Source organism: Hemicordylus capensis, chromosome 5, assembly GCF_027244095.1.
Source record: "Hemicordylus capensis ecotype Gifberg chromosome 5, rHemCap1.1.pri, whole genome shotgun sequence".
Taxonomy (NCBI): Eukaryota; Metazoa; Chordata; class Lepidosauria; order Squamata; family Cordylidae; genus Hemicordylus; species Hemicordylus capensis.
Genome location: NC_069661.1, coordinates 59,129,580 through 59,146,392, shown reverse-complemented (window position 1 = coordinate 59,146,392; position 16,813 = coordinate 59,129,580). Strand labels below are relative to the sequence as shown.

Here is a 16,813-nt window from a genome sequence, read left to right as displayed (position 1 = left end):
TAACAGAATGAATGCTAGTGGCTGTAGCGTATCTGAAGCTAGATAGGTGTAGTCAGTCAGTGTTCAGATGGGAGATGGCTTCCCCACTTACATAATGTGCATGCACAAACACACAATTTTTATACAGCTCTGGGAGCAATATATACGTGTATGTATACACATCTGTTTATATGTACACATAGTAATATGATGGATAGCAATTCATACAACACTTTGCAAAGTACTGTGCTTTCCAACAACCTTTATCTTGTTAATCTTTCAGAGGGGACCTGTAAGGTTGCCAACAATTGGTCTAGCAAGGCTGTTCAGCAGCTACGTGCCAGGCCTTGACAGAAAGAAATAGAAAAAACAGAAGGGAAACCGATAAGCCTATGTTTACAGAAGCCTCTGTTAAGAGGAAAACACCTCACTGGCCGCCTCAAACGCGCAGCGTTTTTGAGGGCGCTCTCTCTCCTCCCCACCCCTGCACTCCAGAGAGCTCGTGATGCGAGCTCCCCCTGGACACCGGGAGGCGAACGACAAGCTGTAGCTTATTCCTCGCTCTCTCTAGCTTGCTTTTGCAACAGCGGGTCAGCGTCACCTCTGAGCACAGTGCTGCGGTGCAGGAGGGAGAGAAGGCGGCAGAGCGCAGCAGCGTCGGGCGCCCAGCTTCCAATTTTCCAGAGCGCGTGCGCCAGGGGCGCCAGAACTCGCTCCGGGGGTGGCCTCCTGCCGAGCCCAGGAGTCGCCGCCGGGTTGCGGTGACATTGTGGGAGGGAGGAGGAGGAGACTCGGCTGGAAAGAGGCGGTGCTGAGGGAAGGAACGCGCGCCTTGCCTTGCGCCCCTGGCTTGTGCGAGCAGCTGCAGCGAGGCAGCCAACTTGTACCCGTGCTGAGGCTCTGGCGCGCAAGGGCTGGAGGTGGCTGCCTGGCTGAGTCTCGCCGCTGCTACTGCTTCTCCAGTCCTTCCAGTTCCTCTCTCATGCTTGGCCAGAGGCTGCTGGAAGCTGCAGACTATAAATAGCAGAGGCTACGGAGTCACTGCGTGCTACACGCCGAGGAGAAGAGAGGCTGCCGCCGCCACGGCTTTATTGGGAGGCAACCAGGTAAAAAAAGATCAGCCAGGTTTCCCTGGTTCGGGCTGGCAGAGGCAAGAGAGGTGCTCTGGGGAACGGCAGTGGGCTTCTGCTGGGATCATCTTAGGCGAAAGTCTCTCTTCTCACCAGCAAACCCCCCCCCCTCCCCGCGCGCTTCCTGATCCCCTTTCAAGTTTCTTCCTGTTGCAGTTCTGCTGGGAAAACAACTCATTTTGGAGGCAAGCGCGACAGCTTGGGAGGTTTAGGGCTTTTGCCAGCAGGTGCGATCTCTAAGCCAGCCAGGCGAAGTGTCTTTCTTATGAATGAATTCTTTTTGGTCTGTGGGCAGCAGAGGCAGGTGGACTGCTTGGGAGAGGACCGTTGCGTTGGCTTTGATGTTGCATGAGGGCGCGGTTTGGAGAGCCACATTGAGGGCTTCGAGGCGGCTGATGCTGTACTTGGAGCCTAGGGACTGTTTTCCTTACCTGTGGTGGCCCTTCCAAGAAGATAGTGTTCGTAGCTTTTTTTCTACGGAGGGGAAAGGTGGTGGTGGGGAGACGGAGTGACCCTTCCTGTCCTCTCTGATAGATTTCTTCCACTGCATTTCTTATCCCCTCCTGATAATCATTTAGAATAGGTTTATCGCTGAGTACCATTTGAGCCGCCTACCCGGGAAGATGAGCCTAGATTGTAGCGGATTGAGCTTGGGTTGCAGACAGCTGCCGCGTAGAAGGTATTGGCACAAGCCAGGGAGGATTATTATTTGACTGTCGCCTTTAAATAATGCAGGCTGCTGCTGGGTGCTGATCTTTTGGAGCTGTGCTGGAGACGCTGCATCACAGTTACTTTGGGGCTAGATTACCCTGATCGCAGTATGGGGGGCGGGGGGAGCTCTCAAATGAGGCAGTCTCTTTCCCCCGCTCCGGTTAAGGGCTTTAAAAAGAACTTCTCAGCACTGCAAAACTAGAGCTTGGAATGCAGAGCTCTTGATCGGTCTTCCTGGGGAACCTTTGGAAAGAGTTTTGTTCCCTATGAAATCTAGCAGACCAGATTTCAAGCATGTTATCGAGGTTTACTAGCACGCAGCCAACTGTACCCAAACTTCCAAAGACGAAAGCTGTTTAAATACTCTGAAAGAATGTTGTGATCTAAAATTATATTGGTCAGAAAAGAAAGTTGGAGAAAGCACTTCATGTATCATAATAAAGAGGATCTGTGTCTTTTTATCTAGTTAAGCTAAAATTAAAGTGTATTCAACAGGCGTTTTAAAATGCAAATGTATATCACATTTATTCTCTAGAGCACACTCTAAATATTATTGATATTGGAGAATTTTGAGGCCACTTTAGGGGAAAGCTGTTAAGTGTAGTTCCATCTGGCACATTGCTTTGTGTGCTTGCCTCTCTGGAAAGCATTCATACTTGTTAATGATACAGCTAAATATGTACACTAAGGTCTAATTGAACCTAGATTGCTACATGGCACGTAAAATTTTGCACTAGTTAATCAGCTTGGTGTTCACAGTATTTAAATCAAAGCTTTTGTTCTGAGACTGTTAGTACTGAAATATTGACTTAATAGTCTGCAGTACAGTATTTCTTTCTTGGTTTCAGAGTCTCCTCTCCATGTAGATAAAACCTTGTCTTATTAGAAAACACACACAACCATACCAGGGTAAATGTTCTTACATCTTGGTAAAAATAAATTGTTGGAGGTAATCGGGTTTTTTTCTTTTAAAAGACCACAAATCCTTACTAAGGATTAATGGTTAATAAAGCATAATAATTTTTAAAAGGAGCTCTGTGAAAAACAGAGGTGACACTGTATTTGATCAGCAACACTGCATTGGACTACTTTTGCATGGTATGTTATATAACTGATTTTTTTGGTAAATAAATACATATAGATAGACATGGAACACCCCAAATTAATAGAATAAGAAGCACACAAATATGTGCAGGATTGGAGCCAACGTCATCTTCCATTGAAGTCAAGGGGATTACTCAGTGCATCAAATTAAGCATGCATGAAAGTCTTTATAGGATTGGGCTTTTTAAATTATTGATGAGCTTCTGGGTTTGCTTCTGGAATTCAGGAAGCACATGTGATTTATGCATATGACTCCTGTTATATTGTTAGTAATTATCTGGATACAAGTGTTCTACTTGCACAGTAGCTCTGTGGGAAGATGTTGCTATATCTGAGAGAAGGAAGCAAGATATCCCACTTCTAGCCACATGGTGGGGGTTGATGTCTCTGGGCAGAATGGTTCATTTGGTACACATACACTGATGTAGCTTGAATCAGCATCGAGGTTCCCAGTGGGTAATGGGCTGCCCATGCATTTTCAAACTTTCCTCTGCAACGACAGGGTCAGGGTAGGCTTTGGTTTTTTTAAAGCAGAGTGCGGATGCTGAGGTCATCTGCATAGGCTAGGCTTCAGGAGTATCTCTACATATGATTAGCTCATGCCAGTGTCTTGTCTTCCAGGTTGTGGGTAGGGCAGGGATTTATGTTAGGGTGACTGTAAGGCTCCTGCAGGGTTCAGTGCACTCCAGGGACTTGAGTGCGGCTGGTTCAGGGTTCCCTTTAGGGCAGTCCCTTGGCACTCTTTCTTTGTGTGGAAGTCTCTGCAGATGTGCCCCAACAAGGAAGTTCTGGCAGTGGCCAGAACTAAAAGTTGCTACAAGTGGCCATTGGTTACATGCTGTCTATTGACCGCAGTTTTGCTTTATTTCTCTTCCACCATATAAAAAGGGAATACTGGAAATTAGCAGTGGTCTAAACATCCTTCTGATTTTGAATGCAGTATTTTGTGAAGCAAATTACAGTGTAGCAGTAATGGTGGAGGTGGAGGATTAATTATATCATTTGATAGAAAGTTTTCCTTAGATTGATCTTGTTTTTTCTTTAGCAATGTAGTGTGTTGATGGTAGGGGTGCACACGAGTTGATGGTAGGGGTGCACACGAATCAGTTTTTGCAATTTGATTCGAACTTGAATTGAATTGCAAAAACTCGAATTGATTTGTCAAACAGCTCGCTTGGCTGCCTGTCTTGACGAATCAATCTCAAATCACTTGAATTGATTCGAGTTCGAGGGCAGCAGCTCTCCATTTTTCCAGGGAGAGCTGGAAAAACGAGCCTCAAAATGGCAGCGTTTTTCTGGGGACAGCTGGTCTACTAATTGCGGTTGTCGGGTAGACCAGCCCTCTAGACTTGGCGCATCAACCTGCCTCAGAGGACTGGTCTACCAGTCCTCAAGGTGGGCTGACATGCGAAGTCCAGAGCGAAGGGCTAGACTGTCCACCAACCCCAATCGGTAGACTAGCTGTCCCTGGAAAAAATGGTGCATGGATCACTTGAATCGAATTGGAGGTGATTCTTCTTAACCTTAAATCGGGCTCTCTAATAGGGCAATTTGAGGTTGAACTCACAAGTCACCCTTGATTCAACCCAAATTGATTTGAGGTAAAATCGAGTTGCACATCCATAGTTGATGGGGGCCACCACTCTCACCCAGGCCTTACAATGAAGAACACTTATATATAATTTTTGTTTTGTTTATTTTATTTATTAAATTTATATACTGACTTTCATTAAAAACAATCCCAAGGTGGTTTACAAAAGTTAAAAAAATATAATAAAAATGACAGTTAAAGTATTAAGCTAAAAATATTACAACAAACCTGATTTAAAATATATAAAATACAAACATAAAAACTGCACACAGATAAAAACACACAGAAGCAGCAATAAAAAAAGTCATGTAAAGGGCCTGGATAAAAAGCCAAGATATAACAAGCTTTCTAAAAACTGTAATGGAGTCTGAGGAGTGAATGGCCACTGGGAGAGCATTCCAAAGTCTGGGGACAGCAACAGAGAAGGCCCTGTCCCATGTACACGACAACCGAGCCTCACTCATTGTCTGCACCTGGAGCAGAGCTCCCTCAGAGCCTCGTCAAGTGAACAGCAACCCTTGGGAGCAGGCGGTCCCTCAGGTATTGCGGGCCCAAACCATTAAGGCCTTTACAGGTCAAAACCAGCATCTTGAACTGGACCTGAGAACACACTGGTAACCAGTGCAGCTCTTTCAAAATAGGTGTGATATGATCACACCGGGCAGCTTCAGATAGAACCCTAGCTGCTGCATTTTGTACAAGCTGCAGTTTCCGGATATTCTTCAAGGGCAGCCCCACGTAGAGCGCATTACAGTAATCCAGCCGTGATGTGACTAAGGCATGGGTAACTGTGGCCAGATCTGCCTTCTCAAGAAAGGGACACAGTTGGTGCACTAGCCGAAGCCGTGCAAAGGCACCCCTGGCTACCGCTTCCTCCTGGGCTTCCAAAAGCAGAGCTGGATCCAGTAATACCCCCCAAGCTGCGTACTTACTCCTTCAAGGGGAGTGCAACCCCATCCACAACCGATAGAATCACCTCACCTCCTACTGACCAACATTACCTCTGTCTTGCCCGAATTCAGTCTCAAGTTTATTAGCCCACATCCAACCCATCACTGCCTCCAATCCCCGGTTGAGGACATCCACCACCTCCCTAGGATCAGGTGACAAGGAGAGATATTGCTGAGTGTCACCCGCATATTGCTGACAACTCAGTCCAAGTCCCCAGATGACCTCTCCCAGTGGCTTCATGTAGATGTTAAACAGCATGGGGGACAAGACCGAACCCTGCAGGACGCCACAGGCCAATGGCCACGGGACCCAACATTAGTAATAATAATTTCCATTCTCCAACTATTGATATTAACAGATATGAAAAATTGTTTATTTTTTCCATCTACATATCTCAATTTGGGACCAGTGTTCCCTCTAACAGAAATTCCAGATGTTGTTGAATTCAACTCCCAGCACCCTCAGCCAAAGCCCGCTGTAGCTAGAGATTCTGGGAACTGTAGTCAAAGACATCTGGGATTCCCTCTTACAAGGAATGCTGTTTGGGACTATATTGAGGGGAGCCTCCAAATGAATGAACCTACTTATACAGAGTAGGGATGTGCACAAAATGCTTTGTGCATATCCCAGGAGGTGGGAATTGGTACCTTTTTAAAAATGAGGCAGGCAGGTCCTATCTGCTCCTCTGGTGAGCCGGCCTGCCCCATCATGATACTGTCATTCTTTAAACCTAACTTGAAAGCAGCAGCTATGCTGCTGTCCCCATTAAACTGTTGCGCCAATGGCTGCTGGGAGCAGCAGCCCATTGGTGCTGCACGACAGTTTAAAGGGGACAGTTGTGCGGCTGCTGCTTTCAAGTTAGATTTAAAGAATGACAGCATCGCGATGGGGTGGACTGGCTCACCATAGGATCAGGTAGGGCCTGCCTGCCTCCTTTTAAAGGTACCCCTCGCTCCGCACCAAAACATTTTGGCTGCAGGAGGCTGAATTGTTCCGGTGCGTCTCCAAAGAGGCACTGAAATGATTTGAGTACATCCTTAATACAGAGTACTATTCTTCATAACTTATTAAATATTGATATGATTTTTTAAAAAAAGTTTTGTGCCCCTTACTTCACCTTTTGCATTTGCATGTAATTTTCAACAGTAAAAGTTGTATGATTCAGAATCTCATGGTTTTATTTTAAAAATCAAAAATTGCAGTGCTTTAGCTGATGCAGTGACGGAGCATCTGCTTTGCATGCAGAAGGTCCCAGATTCAATCCCTAGGAGAAACCCATATGAAACTAGAGCTGCTGCTAGTCGATACTGAGCTAGATTACTCTGTATAAGGCAGTTTTATATGTTCCTAATTCTAGTATCTGCTGCATCAGAAAAATGGGTTTTGTATGGCAAAAGGCCAAGGGAGTTTCCACATCTGATAGTAAAAAAAAAATACATTTAATCTCTTCAACAATATTTATGACATAAAGCAGAAGAGGATAATTTTAGAGTCAAATGCATGGGTTGGCTAATGTAGATTTTATATTCATATTGCAAACTTTTATTTATTTAATGCATTTAATAGCTGCACTTCACCATAAACTTAAGCCGACTTAAGCTGCATATGTGGCAAATACCTTGAGTTGAGTGGATTGGGCTGGATTTTTTTTTTAAATGTGGGTTTTTTAAAAACCTTTAGGCCTTAATAGGGGTGTGCACTGAACCGGCTGGTCTGGTTTGATTCAAGACTGAACCCGAACCAGACTGGGCCAGTTCAGTCCAGCACCCTCTTGAACCCCCCCCCCCGTTCTGGTGGGGGATCGGAAATGTATTTTTAATTTTTTTTAAAAAAATTACCCCCTCTGTAGGATTCTCCAGGGTGGCAGCAGTGGGGTGTTTGTGGGAGGTCCCCCCTCTCCTTCTGGCCTCCCTTCCAAAACTGGCCTGTTTTCCCCGGTGCGGTGGCCATTTTGGAGGCTGCCGCACCTGCACAATGGGTGGCCTGGAACCTGTGTGGCCTGGAACCCCAAAACCCCCTCCCCGCCACCTTGGAGAATCCTCCCAGAGGGGGTACATTAATTTTTTTTTAAAAAAAAATTACATTAGTGACCCCCCCGATGGGCTGGGGGGGTCAGTCTGAGGTCAGGCTGAACCGGGGGTGGTTCGGCTTGACCCTGAGCCTTCGAACCAAACCAGTTCAACTTCAAACTGGTTTGGTTTTGAAACCATTTGCACATCCCTACTAATTTAAACTATCTTTTTGTCATAATGCAGGACAAATGGTGCTTCTGGACTTAATTTGAATTTGGGCTCAGCCCCAGATGTTCTTTTCCATACCAGAACTTAGTTGCTCAACATGTGAAGTGAGGGTTGCTTTGCCTGTCCACAGGATAAACTTTGCCCTGATTCATATGCTATTAGCATTAAATATCCAAAAAGTCTGGATAAATCCAATTCTTCATGGAATGCCTTTTTTTGCTCCAGTGAATACAGAACATAGGTAATTATCTTTAGTTGAATGTTTTTGCAATAGAAAACTTTTATTTTATTCAACCACTTTAACTTATTGTACAGTGTATATTAAAAAAAAGTCCTCACATATTAAGACCTAAACTGTAGTCTGTGTCGACTTATGCTGTGTCCTTCAGGCCTTAAAGTTTAAAGCAATACAGTAGTGGTATGTCTTGCCAGTATGGTAAGTGAGGCCTCAGTCTTATGTAAGCTTGCTTGGAAACAAGTCTGAATGAACTCAGTGGGTGACATCCTGACAAATGAAGTGTGTGCATAGAGAGAGACAATGTGGGGATGCACCAGTAGCGCTCACACAACTTGTGCCATCCCCCCACGCGCATAGTACTCACTTGTGTGCAAGAGCCATTAGAGCTCAGAGCACTGCTAACACTCCAGAAGCCCCCTGCAAGATGCTGCAGACTTTCATCAATGTTTTTCTGATCATGCAGAGCACTTCTGGATCATGGGCAGCACTCTGAGCTCCAATGGCTCTTGTGCAACAGTATGCTGGGGGTTGGGGGCAAGGAGGAGGAGTTGCTGGTAAATCCCTGCAGTCCTTCCTTAGGACACGTGCTTCATCAGCAAGCCATTGAACTTCCTTTTGAGTAAATGTGTTGAAATTGGCCTATAAAATTAACTAAAAAATGAAAACATTTCCACTGGGGCTGCAATTGATTAGTTTTTTTCTGGTGGTTCATTAAACTGCCTTCTAACAGATTGGATTTCATTTACATATTACCTACAGTTCCATATAAGTGTCTCTTTTGAGATACTGCAGGAAGTGTAAGGTAAAGCAAAGTCCCTCATTACATCCATACTCTAGAGCCAAAATAACATTACAGATCAAAGATTTGTGCCCCTATCTCTCAGCCCCACTGATTAAAATTGACTCCCAGTAATGAATCAGGCAAAGATTCAGTTTGGAAACATGCAGGGCTTAAACGAGAGAAAGTTAGGCACCCCTGAAGTTTACTGCTTTAATATGACGTGCAGCAAGACTGTATGTTAGAGGTAAGACTTGCTGTGTTTAGTGGGGCTTACTTCAGGTATATTTGCATAGGATTTTAGTCTTAAGTACCAGGGAGATGGCACTTTTGGCTGTGGCACTCTTTATGGAACCCTCTAACCTGGCTAAGCCCTTTTGTTGCTTTCTTTTAGATGCCAGGCCAAGACACTCTTACATGCTCAGGTTATTGGATCCTCCTCTGTGTTTGACTTTTTAAAATGGTGATGCTTTTAGTTGACTGCTAACTGCCACTGGTGCTACACTATATTATTTTATTGCTGTTTATGGTTGTATTTTGTTTTCTGTTTGTGTCTATTTTTGTTTACTGTCCTGATATCATCAGTGAAGGGCAACATATAAACTTATAGATTATGAAAGCCATTGACTTAAACAAAATTTAGGAGTGCCTAACTTGCTCTGTATTAGGTATTTAGTTGACCTATTTATATACAGGAGAACCTCACTACTCGTGGGGTTCTGTTCTTCACCTACTACCACAGGTAATGGAATTGTGAGAAATGAGGAATTAGGGCTATGGGGAAAGGAGGGGTTAGGTTCCAGGGTGGAGGGAAAATGTTTAAAAAGCCCCCAAATGGCCCAGAACTTACTGTGGCATGCTCTGTGGACCCCACCCCCCTGTGCGGGGAATGTCCCCCAAGACTCAATGGCCTCCAAACCGTGAAAAATCATGAGGGGGGAGTCTTTTCTTCTTCAAGAAATGAGGCACACAATGGCTCCTCATATCTCCTCCTGGGCTCCTGCAGACAAAATGGCAGCCGAAAGTGACCTCTGCGGTCACTTCTTGCCCTCTAGGAACCATGGATACATGGTTTTAACCCATTAGTATCCGTGGATACTGGAAATGAGTGTCTAATAGACACCCTGTGGATACACAGAACCATGAACAACAAGGTTCTCTTGTACTATCAAAAACTTGTGTCTCATGGTGGTTTACAACAATTTGCATATGCCCATAGTAGTATATAGGATTTTACCCATAGGATATTCTAGATTTTTGGATTATGGGAGGATCAGTCCATAGGTGCTCATACTTTTGTACAACAGCATGAAGAATCTATGGACTGGTCTTGTATAATCCCAAAATATATACTACTTATTTATTGTTTCTCTGTGTAAACTGCTTTGGAAACTTTTGTTGAAAAGCGGTATATAAATATTTGTTGTTGTTACCAACATTTAGGTCTCACTTCCACAAGGCTGGCATCCAGTTGCCATGTTGAGGGCAAGTTTGTCACAGCTGGCCCTGCTGATCGTTTCTCCAGGTTTTAGTAGCCAATCAGTCCCCAGCCCATTTGAATTCATGTTGTGCAATGAACAGGTGCTTAGTTGGCTCACTGCTGCCTGCTTATCACCACACTACAGTTCATGTGACAATAATATACATACACCAAAATCGACTAAAGTTGATTTAGAACTTTTGGGAAAGGAAGATACTTCTTTGACTGATTGCAGAAGAGCTTGTAAATAGTGGCTAAATAAAAATCATCTGGATGGGACTTTATATGTATCACTATGTATGTGACTCCATCATGATGATAGTAGGGATGTACGGCCGGCCCTCTGTTCAGCCTGAAAAGGGCTCATGGATTTACATGTGTTCTCACTGAACATGAACAAATCCTTAAGATCTTTGCAATGCTTGCAAAGTGCTTGGCTTCCCGTCTTTCCCCCCTGCCATAATGCCTTTGGAACTTTAACTTGGGGCCAGGGGCGTAGCTAGGGGAGAGGGGGCCCGTGTTCATCCCTCTCTTGGGTGGTCCCCCAGAGTGAGGGAGACAATGAAGAAAATAGGGAGGGACGGAGCTGGAGGGCCCTCAGGAACTGGGCCCCGTGTTCTTTGAACCCTTTCGTTCAATTATAGCTACGCCCCTGCTTGGGGCTGTGGAGAAGGCAGTCCTAGTCTAGACTCTGGTGAGAGAAGGCATTCTATTGGGGCTTGGAGCAACTGCACTTGTTTCTGTTACCACTGTCTTCCCTGTCTTGGGCAGGGAAAGAGAAAACAGTAGAGGTGGCTTGCAGGAATGAGCTGTACACAGTCCTGTTCATCATGCTCATAGCGTACTGTGAGCTAGGCTATGATTGGCCTCATCCTGTATGCATGCTTTCAAACAGGGCATTTGATATTAAATCTACTGGAATGGTAGTGGTTACCAAACAGTGCATGCTAAGAAGGGTAGGACTTCTAAACTCATCAGATTTTTTTTAAAAAAAGCTCTCACTACTATATCTGTGTAGGTGATTGTTGGTAATTTTGCATATGTGGGCCAGTAGAATATAGTGACAGATTTATTTATTTATTGTTAGTTTTTTATACTGCCTTTCATTAAAATTATCTCAAGGTGGTTCTTGAGATCTACAGAATGGTATTGTACTTAACAGTTTCAGTGGCATAAAGAGACTATTTGTATGTTTGTTTAAAGTAATCTGTCTGAGAGAACAGAGTTTAAAAATAGTTCAATATGGCAATAGTGAGCCTTTTTAAAAATGCCAAATGCCCAAAAATGTGTTGAAGTAAGGGTGCTAATTTACTAGGCAAACATGCTTTCCACTTTCTGGAGGAACTCAATGTCCATGCTGTTGGGTTGATAGTCATTTTGGCAGCATTTTTTTAAAAAAAGGTTTTAATGGCAAAGTCCAATTCAAAGAAAATCATCTCCAAGAGACACTTAAGGTAAGATTGTAAGATAAATCAAAGTGATGTAAATCCAAAATTTTAAATTGCTATGGAAGACTAGAGTTAAATAAATTATGTTGATCAAGTTTTCTGTTTTGTAACTGATTTCCTGAGCAAGGGTTAACACTGACTGCTGTAATTAAAAACATTTTTCTACAGCTAAGTCAAGTCTTTATACTATCTAGGAACATAATCTAAAAACTTCTAGTTAACAAAACTATTGTATGTTTTGCACTGCACAATTATATCTGTTTGGAGATGGGAAAGGAGAAGTATTCTTGTTTTGACTTACACATTCAAGAATACTAACCCTGGGTCCTTTCACACTAGCTGTTGTGCCTAGGATTTACATAGGTTGCTCATGAAAATATTTGGAAGAATTCAGATGATGTTGCTGCCGAACCGTTATATTTTAGTGTGTTCTGTTATCCTCCCACCTTCTTAAATACCTGGGTTGTAGTATATTTTTATGATTTACAGTACAATTATAAGTGCCTGCCTTTCCCCTGTGGACTAACAAAGCACTATTTGGTCATCTGACACAGAGGACTGATCTGTGATGCACCTGGTGATGTGATTGGCGAAATTCTACCTCCTATATAAAATAAATAAATAAATAAAACTTGCTATACATTTCATCATTACTCTACCTCCACTACACTACCTCCATTGCCTCCTACATCCATGAAGGCCTTTCAAAATAGTTAGACTTGTATAGATCAGCTATTTGGGAAAGGGGGAATAGATTCACTTCACCTCCCCCTTGCCTACCCTTCCCAAACAGTTCATTGGCAGCATTTTAACCTGCATTGGCTTCTTGCAGCTTTACCACAGCAGGTCCTGCAATGAAAGCCATTACTCTTCAACAGCCTCCATTTGTCTCTTTTCACAAACAAACAAACAAGTTTTCTGCTAAACTGCACATGTGCCTTATAAAAAAGAGCATATATTCAAACTTTGTGCTGCAGATTGCTACAGTACTGCATAGCCCTCTTTTGACTGACTGAATTTAATTAATTAATTAATTAATTAATTAATTAAATTGATCATATTTCCATACTGCCCGATATAGACATCTCTAGGCGATGTATAAAGTTAAAACATAACTAATGTAAAAAGAACATAAAACAGTTAAAATTCATAAAACAGATGATTATCTCAGTGAATACAAATATTAAAACTTACATTTCAGTTTAAAAGCCTGGGAAAACAGGTACGCTTTGAGGGTCTTCCTAAAAACAAGCAGAGAAGCAGATGCTCTTATTTCAACAGGAAGTGTATTGCACAGCGCTGGGGCAGCCACAGAGTCATGAGTTGCCACCAAACAAGCTGGCGGCAACTGTGACCAGATGACTTTAATAGGTGACAGGGTTCATGACAGAGAAGGCGCTCTCTTAAGTACCCTGGACCCAAGCGTTTATAGCTAATAACCAGCACTTTATATTTCCTTTGGAAACATATTGGCAGCCAGTCCAATTCTTTCAAAATTGGTGTTATATAGTCCCTTCGGGTTGACCCAGAGAACAATCTGGCTGCACTCTGTATCAATTGTAATTTCATGACTATGTAAAAAGCCAGCCCCATGTAGTGTGCATTACAGTAGTCAAGCCTAGAGGTTATCAGTATATGTGCCACTGTTCTAAGCCTCCAGAAATGGACACATCTGGTGTATCAGACGAAGCTGATAAAAAGTCCTCCAGGCCACTGCCTCAATCTGAGAAACAGGGAGAGCTTTGGGATCCAAGTGTCACCAGCTCACTCTATTGACGAAAACTGACCAGAGATTTATGACACAATAGCCAGTTGGAATTGTAGCTCAAGTTTCAGCTTTTACTGATAAATGGTAAGTTTTAACAGTCTCACCATGAATAGAGGAATGAGGAGTGAAAGCACCATAGACCCAGTACATATCTGATAACCCAGGCTTTCCAGTAAACTTCAGAAGCCCAAACTCCAGAGTCACAAACTCCCCGATAAAAGCTCCAAGCAGATTAGACGTTTTGTTTCCAGCAGTTTGTTCAAGGCATAGGCTGACAAATTTATAGTCGGGAGTCACGCGCACTTAATTAAACGCCCCCCCCGCCCCCCCATTCAGTCTGGCTACAATCTGCCTGCATTGCCAGAGCATAGACCTTCAAATGTGCTCTACATTGCAATCTGTCAGATTCATGCTGAGTCTTCCTCCACTTGCGCTCTAGTCATCTACCTCACTGCTTTAGCTCCCGTAGTTCTTCTGAGTACCACGGGGCTGACTTTAAAGCAGGTCAGAGAGGACGCTTAGGAGCTATCGTGTCTACTTCTCTAGTGTTTCTCCATGTTTGCACCAGAGCATCGACAGAATCACTAGCAGAGCCAACTGCAAACCCTTCCAAGGTTTCTTGGAATCCTGTTGGATCCAATAACATGCTTGGTTGGGCCAACCTAATGGGTCCTTCACCCCTGAAGGGGTGGGTTGTGGTTGCAAGTCCAGATGGTGATCCATCCATGACAATGGGAAAATGACAGGCGTCCCCAACCATGGAAAACCACCCTGATCAGAGCAAAAGTCCAAATTGAGTGTGAGATGAGCATCATGTATCGGTCCAGAGACTAGTTGGCCATAGTAATCGCTTAGAACTCCTGAGCCGCTCCCGACAACCTGGTCCCAAAATGGAACCTGAAGTCTTCCCCCACAAACAATCTGGGACACTCCAATGCCAACTCTGCAACCAGGTCCGTCAGCTCAGTTAGGGATTCCACTGGGCAACGAGGTGATCGGTAAACTAACAGAAGTCCCAGTCTATCCTTGGTCCCTAGACTTTGGTACACACATTTGATATAGGCCAATTACCTGACAGGGATTCTGGTGAGGGAAATAGTATTCTTATAGACCACAGCCACCCCACCTCTCTGCCTACATCTTCTCATCTGCACCACCACGGAGTAACCCACTGGGAGGAGCTGGGACCAAACTGGGCTACTAAGCTCTCCCAACCAGGTATCCGTAATGCACACCAGGTTGGCTCCTTCATCCATGATCAAGTGATGGATGATCTCAGACTTAACTTTTGGACTGACTTGGCATTTCAGAGTAATAAGGTGAGGTGTTGTGGGTTGTTGGCACAAAGGTCAAAGAGGTGGTAGGTCTGCTGGAAGGTGAAACAGCAATTAGATTTCTGAATTCTCTTCCCGTGTTACAGCTTGCTGGCCTACCAGTGCCAGATCTTGGTCAATTCCTCACCACCACTGGAATAGCTGCCCTAGAGGCATCTCCTGCCTCCCCATCTCTGGATAACTCAAGGCACATACCTTAACCAGGCACATACCTTTGCTGTTGGAGTGGGCATTGCAGGGTTGTAATAGGGTTACTGTGTTATGTTAGTGTGAGATAGAACCACAGTGATAGATCTGCTTCAAGCTGTTTCTGGAATTGCAGTGTCTCAAACTCTAAAGGACCCTAGTGTGGAAGTGACCCAAGGTCATCTGTTTGAAGACAAGGGTCCAGCACAGAGTTGGGTGTGCTGTATTGTTGGCTAATGCTCAGAAATATGCAGAAGCAAGTTTGGTGTGCTGGACAAAACATACTTACACACATGCATACTGTGGTGATTCTCTTTATTTAGCAGGGGGAGAGTAACTGGCCCTATCCATCCCCAGCACAGTACTTCCAGCGACTGTTGCTGGTGTGTGTCTTATGTTTCTTTTAGAATGTGAGCCCTTTGGGGACAGGGAGCCATCTTATTTGTTGTTTCTCTTTGTAAACCGCCCTGAGCCATTTTTGGAAGGGTGGTATAGAAATTGAAGAACTATTATTATTATTATTATTATTATTACTACTACTACTTTGTGGAGGAATTTTGTGGCCATGCCGTTTGGCTACTAAATATTCAGTCACAAATATTCATAATTTTCTGTAATTTATTTTACTGAATTTTATAGTGCGTTTCATTAAAACAATCTCAAGGTGGTTTACAAAACATTAAAAACAATATAATATAAGACAGTTACACAATAAAAATATTAAATTGGAATATACAAATACAAATCGAATTTAAAAAATATACAGAAGTGGGCCATAATCTGATACAACAGGTAAATGTCTTCTACTTAGGATGAAATGCTTCAGAAGCCAAATAGTTTTTCCATGATGTTTTCTTCTGCAGAGAAAAGTAGGCTTTTAATCCAGTGTGATAATGTGTGATTATTATTATTTAATACATTTCTATACCGCCCGAAACGCAAGCTCTCTGGGTGGTTTACAAAACAATAAAAACAGCCAATAAAAGATTAAAACATTTCAACAATTAAAATTAAAAAGTTAAAACTCTCAAAACACAAACAAAACACAATCTAATTAAAAGCCTGGGTGAACAAATGCGTCTTGACTGCCCTTTTAAAAGTTGTAAGAGATGGGGAGGCTCTTATTTCAGCAGGAAGTTGAATTAAGTGAAACATTCTGCACATGGAATAGTATAATAATAGAATGTAAGATAGGACTGTGGAGGTCTTTTAGACCAACCCTCTGCTCAGTCATCAGCATTCCTGATAGATGGGTGTACAGCCTCTGTTTGAAAATCTTTGGTGAAAAAGAGGCCACTGCTGCAAGCTGAAGACTGTTTCACTGTTGAACCACTTATGGTTAGGAAGTTCTTCCTAATGTTGAACCTGAATCTGTTTCCTTCTAATTCCAACCCACTGGTTCTAGTTCTGTCCTTGGGAGCAACAAAGATACAAGTCTGCTCCATCTTATGTGTGTCAGCCCTTCGTACAAGGCAGCTATCAAATCTCTTCTTAGTCTCTTCCTAAAGCGGCTCTTTGTATTGTATTCAGATTTCTTTAAAAATAGCCTCAAACTCATTTAAATTTTAAAAAAGTTATTTGCTTTATCTATCCTATTTAAGTTTTAGTACTCCTCTATCCCAAGCTTTCATTGCATTTTTGTTTCTAAAGAAAAGTTGCGTGGTACTCAGTTCCATGTTCTTTGGCAGTGACAATGGTAGGAGTAATCCCAGCAAAGTGCTTTATTGTCCAGCAAATGTTCCTTTTCCTTTATTATGCTGATACTACTATTTCAAATTGTGGAATCTGCTTTCATCCCAGAAGTACAAGGTTTAATGTCAATATACAAAAAAAGCATTGTGTCAACCTTAGAGGCCTAGCCTAGCCTCACTATTT

The 16,813-nt window shown here is 43.2% G+C and overlaps 1 protein-coding gene across 13 annotated transcripts in view; it reads left to right on the top strand.

Moving 5' to 3' along the window:
- Nucleotides 1-582: 582 nt before the first annotated feature.
- INPP4B (inositol polyphosphate-4-phosphatase type II B) overlaps nt 583-16,813 on the top strand; it is a 461,921-nt gene continuing 445,690 nt past the window's right edge. For 5 of the 13 annotated variants that reach the window (XM_053253995.1, XM_053253988.1, XM_053253997.1 and 2 more), the window contains exon 1: nt 590-1,085. The gene's annotated coding sequence lies outside the window, so the exon portion shown is untranslated. Of the gene's footprint in view, nt 1,086-1,321; nt 1,337-7,929; nt 7,948-16,813 lie in introns of those variants that run through there. The other 8 variants (XM_053254002.1, XM_053254000.1, XM_053254004.1 and 5 more) reach the window with 6 other exon arrangements.